Consider the following 8,588-nt stretch of genomic DNA (forward strand, 5'->3'; position numbering starts at 1 on the left):
GATGTAAGTTATTTCTTTATAATACAGAATTAAAATAATGTCAGTTATAGTTTTGTGTCTTTTCAAGTATCTGTACCTTTTCTGCAGTCTGCTAACATGAGTAAGAAATGCAAAATGATGGTATAAGGAGTCTGTTGTAATTATAAGCATTTTTTTATCCCTATAAAGGCCAGTTCTAGTCACCTTGAAATTTCCCTCCAGAGAATATCTGCTAAAAATTTCATGTGATTTTGCTCTAAAATACTAGAAGGCTCTGTGTCTGATTGTCCTATAACAATAAATATATGACTGACTCATATATGGTACAATATGGAAATTCTTGATGTTCTTGTCAACCAGTAGCATTTACATTTTTGCAGTAAGAGGGCAGCTTAATGTCAGTGATATGATGACTTTTGCTCATTTTTTAAAAAAGTCAAACCTTAAAAGTCAAACCTTAAAAGAATTTGTTAGAAAAAACTTAAAAGTTTTTTTTTTAAAAAAAACGCCTTGTGAATCTGTTGGTTGGAATGGAAAAAGAAAACAAAACCTCGACTGTTTGTTGGTAGAATATGTTTCTGAATACTTAAGAATGCAAAATAAAATTGGAAAGACCTTCTTATTCTAATTTGGAAGAAAATCTTTGTTCAGACTGTGACTAACTTGCAAGCCAGTTGTTTTAAACTGTTGACTCTAGCTTAGTCTGTTATTCCTTGACAAATCTGTTAGCATATTTTCTCCTCAACTGAAATATTGACATGAATGTTGATAGTAAACATCACTGGTTTTCCTGTAATTTGACGTAAAAATCAGATTCCCTTCTGCCTTTATGTGTATAAAATTACTAAACTGTAAGCACATCACTACAAATATGAAATCCTTGTCTCAGGGATGTGTGTCATCCTAAAAAGTTAACAGGTGGAGTATCTGAAGGCAGAAAGTATTATTCGTCTGCTCTCCTTAACTTCCAAGGTGTGGCACTGAAGACTCTTCAGTGTTGGGATCATCACAGGAGAGGCTTTCATTTTTAAGCAGCTTTTTGCTAATGGAAATGTTCTTGCTTTTGCAGGGGTCTGAATCCTGCAGGAACTGAGTGGCTGTATTATTTGTATAATCATAGAATCATAGAATGCTGCAAAATAGAGCATGGGAGGCCCCTCACCGAAGGCTTGCCTTCCATGCAGTGCTGAACAGCTGACCATGGTGTGATGTGACTGAGATCTGTGGACAAACATGTACAGGAAGGTAAACTGAGATGGGAATGTCTTACCTTAGGGGGTTGGGCAAAGTATGATGGTATATGGACACCGACAGAACCTGCTTCAGTAGGACTCTCCTCTGAAATATGGATGAAAGAGGAGGGAGACCACACAGGAGCGGGCTTTCATTTACAGGTAAAATCTGCTTAGACGAGACAAGAATTCTGAATTAAAAGTGTGTGTCACAGATGTACAGTGTTGTCCTGGAGTATTGTTTGGGTGTTAGAATCTAATATGACCATCTCAAGGAAGTATGTGCAAATGGATTCTTAACACATATCACAGAATCAGAGTTGAGAGGGACCTCCAGAGATCACCTAGTCTACCCCCTCCCCACTAAAGCAGGAACACTTAGAGCACATTACATGGGATTGCATCCTGGCAAGTTTTGAATATCTCCAGAAAAGGAGACTCCACAGCCCCTCTGGGCAGCCTGTTCCAGTGCCTTGTCACCCTGACAGTAAAGTTTTTTCCTTACGTTTAGATGGAACTTCCTGTGTTCCAGTTTGTGCCTGTTGCCCCTTGTCCTCTCACTGGGTACTACTGAAAAGAGTCTGACTTCATCCTCCTTATATCCTCCCTTCAGATATTTATAGACATTGACAAGGTCTCCTCTCAGTTTTCTCTTCTCCAGGCTAAACAGTCCCAGCTCCCTCAAACTTTCCTTGTAAGAGGGATGCTCCAGTCACCCAATCATCTTTGTTGTTCTCTGCTGGACTGTCTCCAGTAGTTCCCTGTCTCTCTTGAACTGGAGAGCCTAGAACTGGACACTATTCCAGATGTGGCCTCACCAGGGCAGAATAGTGGGGGCGAATGATCTCTCTTGACCTACTGGCCACACTCTTCTTAATGCAGCCCAGGACACCATTGGCCTTCTTGGCCTTGGGGGCACATTGTTGGCTTGTGATTAACTTACTGTCTACCAGGCCTCCTAGATCCTTCTCCTCAGGGCTCCTTTCTAGCAGGTCTACCCCTAACTAATATTGGTGCATGGGGTTATTCCTCCATAGGTGCAGGACCTGTGCCCCTGTTGAACCTCATTAGGCTCCTCTCTGCCCAACTCTCCAGCCTGTCCAGGCCATGCGGGGTGGCAGCACAGCCTTCTGGTGGGCAGCCACTCCTCTCAGTTTTGTGTCATCAGCAAACTCGCTGACAGTGCACTCTATTCCCTCATCCAGGTATTGATGAATGTGTTGAACAAGACTGGAGCCAGTACTATTTAACAAAGATCAAATATTTTCAGCTTTAATAATGTTTCAGAACAGTTTAATTCTAGCAGAGATACTACTTTGGCAAGTAACTATCCTCAAAGCTTTGTATTTAGAAGAAAAAGTGAATACAGTTTGCATTCATGGGTTTTTAAAGGGTCATGCATATGATGTTTCTTACTGAAGGGGGCACCTTTAACACTGTGCTAGAATTGTTTTTCCTATTTGCGTAAGAGAATTGTTTGAAACGTTATATAGCCTCTTCCTAAAATAAATGCTCTTCACAGATGATCTGCTAAAAAAATATTGCTGGGAGGTTTATTGGTTTTTTCTTGCTGTATTTAGGCTATCTTAATAAAGCTTGGACTTTTGGTAATATAGTTTTAACTTAGAACATAACATTTCACAACAAAACTATATATTTTTGATCTGAACAAATACAATTACAGCATATGTTCTCATCCTGTGCAGCCTAGACAAAGGCTGATTGTGTGCTAACAGATTTGGGTGAGTTGTTTCCCAGTCATGTGCCTGACTTCATCTATGCAACAGAGATTAGCTGAGATGCTTTCTTCCGCTTAGGCCAAGAAAAGCATCTCTGCTTTTCCTCTGAAATCCTTTGCTTTAAAGGAATGCAAAGGCTTTAAAGAACAATCCACTGTATCCATCAAAGTGGCCTGTGATTAACTGCATTGCTGATTTGTAGCTTATAGAAGTCTCTGATAGCAGATACTGGAGATGTACAGCTGCTCTTTGCTTCGGAAACACACTGGAAGAGGCTCCAGGAGAGTAATTCTTCATGAAGTTGTCCCTGTTTGCAGATGAAGGTTAAGTTGTCTTCAGCAGACGCCAAGAAAGGCAATATTCACTCACTTCAACCCCACTTCTTCCCTGTGTGTGGTGTCAGGCATCTAAGGCAGAGACCTCAAGCTGGTGCTGTGGAAGCAGAAGTGTTTCCCTTTGGTATGGAATAAGAAAAGCTAATCCAAGTTGATCCTTCACATATATCTATATCCAGGGAACATGGCAGAATGTACAAAAATCATGTGTGAATTGTGGAAACATTGTCTGTCACCAACTGTAGAATTTTGTTTGAATCATAGCAAAATGGACTTGTAAAAAGCTTGGCTAAAATACACTTTCTGACTGCAGCTTTGCACATTGCACAAAAAAGTAACAAAGAACAGCTTGTTACACTACACCATTTGCCCTACTCACACTGAGTTTTTCCTTGTATTATTTGTGAGGGATATATAAACTACGTGGAGCTGTATGTGTGTAACTGGAGGCATAATTTGACCTTGGAGACCCTTGCTACTGTGAATGATACAAGAAAAATGAGTCACAGCTGATGTTCAGGTAACAGATCGAGTTTAGAAAATGCACAGTTAGAGAAAACGAATTTATTCCTGGCAGCTGGCTTTGCTGTGACCTGGCCTGGCTTGGAGTGTTAAAGCAAACCCTTTTACCAATAGAAAGAGGCAGCAGAGAGAAAGTGTCAATACAGTAACAGGATAGTACAAAACGTCAAGAAAGAAAAGAAGTGGGGATAATATTTTTTTAACCTTTTTTTCTATTGTTTTCTTAGAGATCAACTAGGGATTGATTGATACCCTGTAAGGTAGGGCTGCCTCCCCTTTGCCTGCTTGCCTTTGCCAGCTTCCGAGGGGAGAGCTGGAGCGCAGCAGTGGTTTGAACATGCTCTGGCTTCTGCAAAGGACACCGAGAGACTGAGGAGGGATGGAAGGGCTGAGGGAGTTTCTGGATTGTGCCGACTCTCTGCCCTGGGGAGGGTCTAGAGCGCTGACAGGTCAGTGCAGGCTGGACTGCAGTTTCCACGGCTGTCATAGCCAAAGTGGGATTTGCTCAGGTGATCTGACACATGTGTTTAAATGATGCAGCCACATGCTTCCGCAGTAATCTTCCTCTTAAAGCTTCTCAAATCCAAACTGTGTTATTGACTGCATTACTGAAGCAGCAATCACTGGATAGGTTGCTTGTCACTGAATCTTAAGATGCTTCCCACTTACTCCTAACAGCAAAGAAGTTATTGGAGACACAAGTTCTATTTGTTGTTTGTTTTGTTTGCACCTCTGGATACTGTTTTGTGTATGTGATAGCCCTTAACAGAAACAAGACCTACTCCTTTCCCATAAGCTGGCCTGTAACTTAGTTTTTGGAGATTGCATAACTTGTCTGTCAGAAGATGATTCATGTTCACTAGCTGAGATGCATAGCAGAAATACCCGAGCAGATTACAGACTAGCTGCCTCTTCCTTTTTTGAGACTCTGCAAGGGAAAGAAGCACATGTTTACAGCTGGCAAATTCCAAGGCAGCTTTTGACACTCATACAATATCCCCAACCCCTCCATGGCTGTGCTGTGATCTTTCCTGTTGCTCCAAGCAAGTGAGCTTGCTGTGTAGATCTTAGCGGAAGGATCTGAATGAGCAGAAGGGATTCAGTCTCAGTGAGAAAAATGATGACAAGGTTCTCCTCATTTTTCAAGACTGCCTGAAATTTGAGAGCTATCCATATAAAAACAAAAGTAATCTTAGAATTGTTGGTGTTTATGTTCATCTGGATTGAAGCTGGATGGAACAGGAACATCCAAATTATGGACAGACTCCAATAACGACAAAGTACGTCATCAGGAACCATGATGATACTGCCTAGTGAAGTGCTGTTATAATACTCTTGAAAAAACACAAAAAAAGCAGTGTATCATCAAAGCATTTTTTAGAGAGGATTCTCACATTCTTAGAGGCACTTAAAATAATTGTTTACATTGTCATCTAGTAATGGTGCTGAAAAGGTCTGGGTGTTCTGTAGCATGATAGTAAATCCAGTTTGATGGGTGTTTTCAAATGTAATGGTGGTTTTCCTTTAGCATTAGGTTTTGGGTTGTTTCAGCAACATCTGTTAAAATGCAGCTCTGCATGACAGTTTGCATGCTCAGTCCCAAAACTCATGTACAGGATATTTTCATCAATGATGCACAGGAGTGCAACTCCTGGATATATGTAAAAGTGAAAAGTGGTGTATAGAATAGGGTCTTCTAGTTGAATTTTCCATGCTCTTCTGCCACTTTCTGAGTGGAGGTATATTTCTTTACTCTCTCTAATATCAGCAGCTTCTGAGGTGGGTACTAACTGACCATTATTTTTGGGGGTGAGCCTCACATGGAATCCAAAACTGCGAATTGACAAGAGCATGTATTTTGTAGGCATGTGACCAAACACCTGTATGCTGCACTGAATGTGATGGCTTTGCCTGTGATTTTCTTAGGGAACACCTTTGGAGTTTAGTTGTACCACTGATCTTTTAGTCATTTGTTTATCCTCAGTGACTTACTAACTTTCTTGACAAGATTTGTCAAGCCCTGCACATTGAGCATTAGATGTGTAGCCAGCTCCTCTGCTCTGGAATTTTACATGGTTTGCAAGGAGTGTGGCAGCTTTTATCAGCCCTTCTTTCATCCATTACGTGGATGAAAGCCCTGCTGGCTTCCAGGCTTCCTGCTTCTCACCCAATACTCTTACTTCCGCACCAAAAGCGCCAAGTATTTTATGTAGCACGTGGCAGCCTGTTAGCCATGGGCCTGTTTGTGGGCTCACTGTGTGCAAGATACAGCGTGGTCTGTTGATCAGACAAGTCTGGTGCGTTTGAGTTCTGACAGGGAGCGGGTCCAGCATGGAGCTGAAGCAGGGCCTGGGATACCTTTGTCTTTTGCACTGGAAAGAGGAAACACCCAAACCCATGGCTGGACTGTCTCACTGCTTCTGTGCTGATAGGAATATTGGAATGTATAAAGATGTGTATATGTAGGCTGTATAGAGGAGTTTTAACCCTCTTGATTTTCCTGCTTTTTTCATTACCATCTGGCACATGTGAACTTATAGAAATGAATCCCCAACCCCCTTTCCCTGTGCACACAAGTAAAAAATAGAAACGGCTCTTAAAATTCCCAGGACTCCTACTAAAAATATCACACTAGTCTCCATGGTTTAAACAAAAGCAGTAATTATAGATTCCTTTCACAGAACAAACATACAGCGATGAGTTACCTTTTTGCTCTTCCAGGTGGGCACCATGTGCAATCCCTACAGGGACAGCCTTGGAAGTGCTGTCTGGAAGGACATCTCTGCTGCTGGGAGGCGTAGCACTGGCCCTGCTCTTCTGGCATGCCAGAGCTTTCTGTATGGCTTTTGGTGGCAGAAGACCTAATGCTGGAATGTTGTTCTGGGTCCATGGCTCATCATGCTTAGCAGAAAGGCATAGCAGAGAAAATAATGAACTGCTGCGTAAAATAAGTTTGCTTGTAAACAGGAAAACACACTTCCAATAATCCAATGCAAATATTTAGAAATTAATAAATATATGAGGTGTATCTCGTGATTTCAACACTGATAATTTTAATCTGTGGCCATCTAATTCATCTTTATTTTTGCAGGCAATTGCAGGTGTTGTTTCTTTTAGAGTTATCAGTCTCAAAAGGTGAGCGACTGTTGTAATTAAAGGAAATTAAATTAGTGTTTGTTAAACAAAAGTACAAATCATGGAATTTTGATACAAAATGTAAATAATGAATCTCCTGCTGGATTTATACGGGCATGCAGAAAAGCATTTCTATAGCATCCTTTTCAGAAATGATAATAGACACCACGTTATTCCTTTACTCTTAGAAATAACTGTTCTGTCTTGTATTCCACTGGGTAACTGTGTCCACTGTTGAGTCCTGAATTTTTAATGATCTCTAGCTTATAGAAAACAGTTTCTGCCTTACTGGCCTTAATACTTGTAAAGTATTAGGCATAGAACCACACGTTCTGTTCTTATATGGGTATTCTGCATCAGGACTTCGTTTCTGGAAACAGTTTATTTCGAAAAAGTTTTAATTAGAAAGTATTAACTAATAAGTTTCTTCCCTTAATTTGAAAACTTTTTTCTAGAAAATTCATGAGTATTTCAGCCCCATAAATAGCAGCAAAACCAGACTTGCTATAGCCTTAAATGAATTAACTTGAATGCTCTAAATAATTTCTTGTAATTTAGCTTTTCTAAAAGCTATAAACTGCATGTAGCTGTGCTGCTGAGGGATGCTGTGCCATTCCATAGGGCACATACAGAGCGCTGGGAAAGAGAGCGCTCGCTCTTTGGGCTGAGTTCCCGCTCAGTTTGTGCGTTTTCTTTACTGAACCTTTCCCTGGAGTTTTTGATACAGTACAGCCTTCAAAGCACATGTGCATCTTCCACATCTCAGCAGAAATGGCCATGGTTCAATAAAGCACAGTTCAGGCATGTTTCAATTGGAAATTATTTTGGGCTATCTCGTACACTCACCATTAGGTGCCATTTGCTGAGGGATGAGATTTAGGGGTGAGTAGTTCAAAACTTGCTAGTTTTGGAATTGAAATTAAGTTAGTAGGATTTAGGCCCTCTTTGTCGATGTAGGCTCTCTGGCCTTTCTTGTACTGGCCCTTCATGCTAGCATTCGTCTTTCTTGCTTCTGCTTTCCTCTCCTCCAGAGCAAACTCTTGACTGCCTGCTGGGGATCGGGCGAAGGTACCTTGATGCATATCTGGATAGCCTCCAGTGGCCATATGGTGCTGCTTAGCTCTACCTTCTGGCCCAGAAATGAGTTCATGCAGGGAAGGAGCCAACAGGTTCTCACAGCTGACGGTCTCTGGCTTAGATGTGTAACAAAGAGCTCCTGGAGTAAGGGAGGAAAATGGTAAAAGCGGGGAGACACTCGTCAGTGTTTTTATGACTCATTCCCTTACCAGTTTCTCAGAAACTTCTTCCAGTTTTGAGGAAACTGGACTTAGCAAAGTCAGAATGCTCAATAGCTCTGAGCAGCATCTTCAAATTTTTGTTAAGATTGGGAACCTGACAAATACAACTTAATTCTTTACCCTTGTACAATGCTGAACTGACGATTGCCAACCAGGATAGCATGTGCTCCTAATTTGACTCATCTGTGGGCTAATGTTTGTTTTAGCATTTCTAATCTTAGAAGTTGGGGGTGAAAAACTGCATATATTGCATATGTGACATGGATGTGACTATTCTTAATTCATTGCATAGTGGGCTTCTCCACACAGGTTTTTCTCTTCTGCTTCAACTATCTTTGATTATTAAGT

The sequence above is a fragment of the Apaloderma vittatum genome, unplaced genomic scaffold, assembly GCF_000703405.1.
Source record: "Apaloderma vittatum isolate BGI_N311 unplaced genomic scaffold, ASM70340v1 scaffold3879, whole genome shotgun sequence".
Classification (NCBI taxonomy): domain Eukaryota; kingdom Metazoa; phylum Chordata; class Aves; order Trogoniformes; family Trogonidae; genus Apaloderma; species Apaloderma vittatum.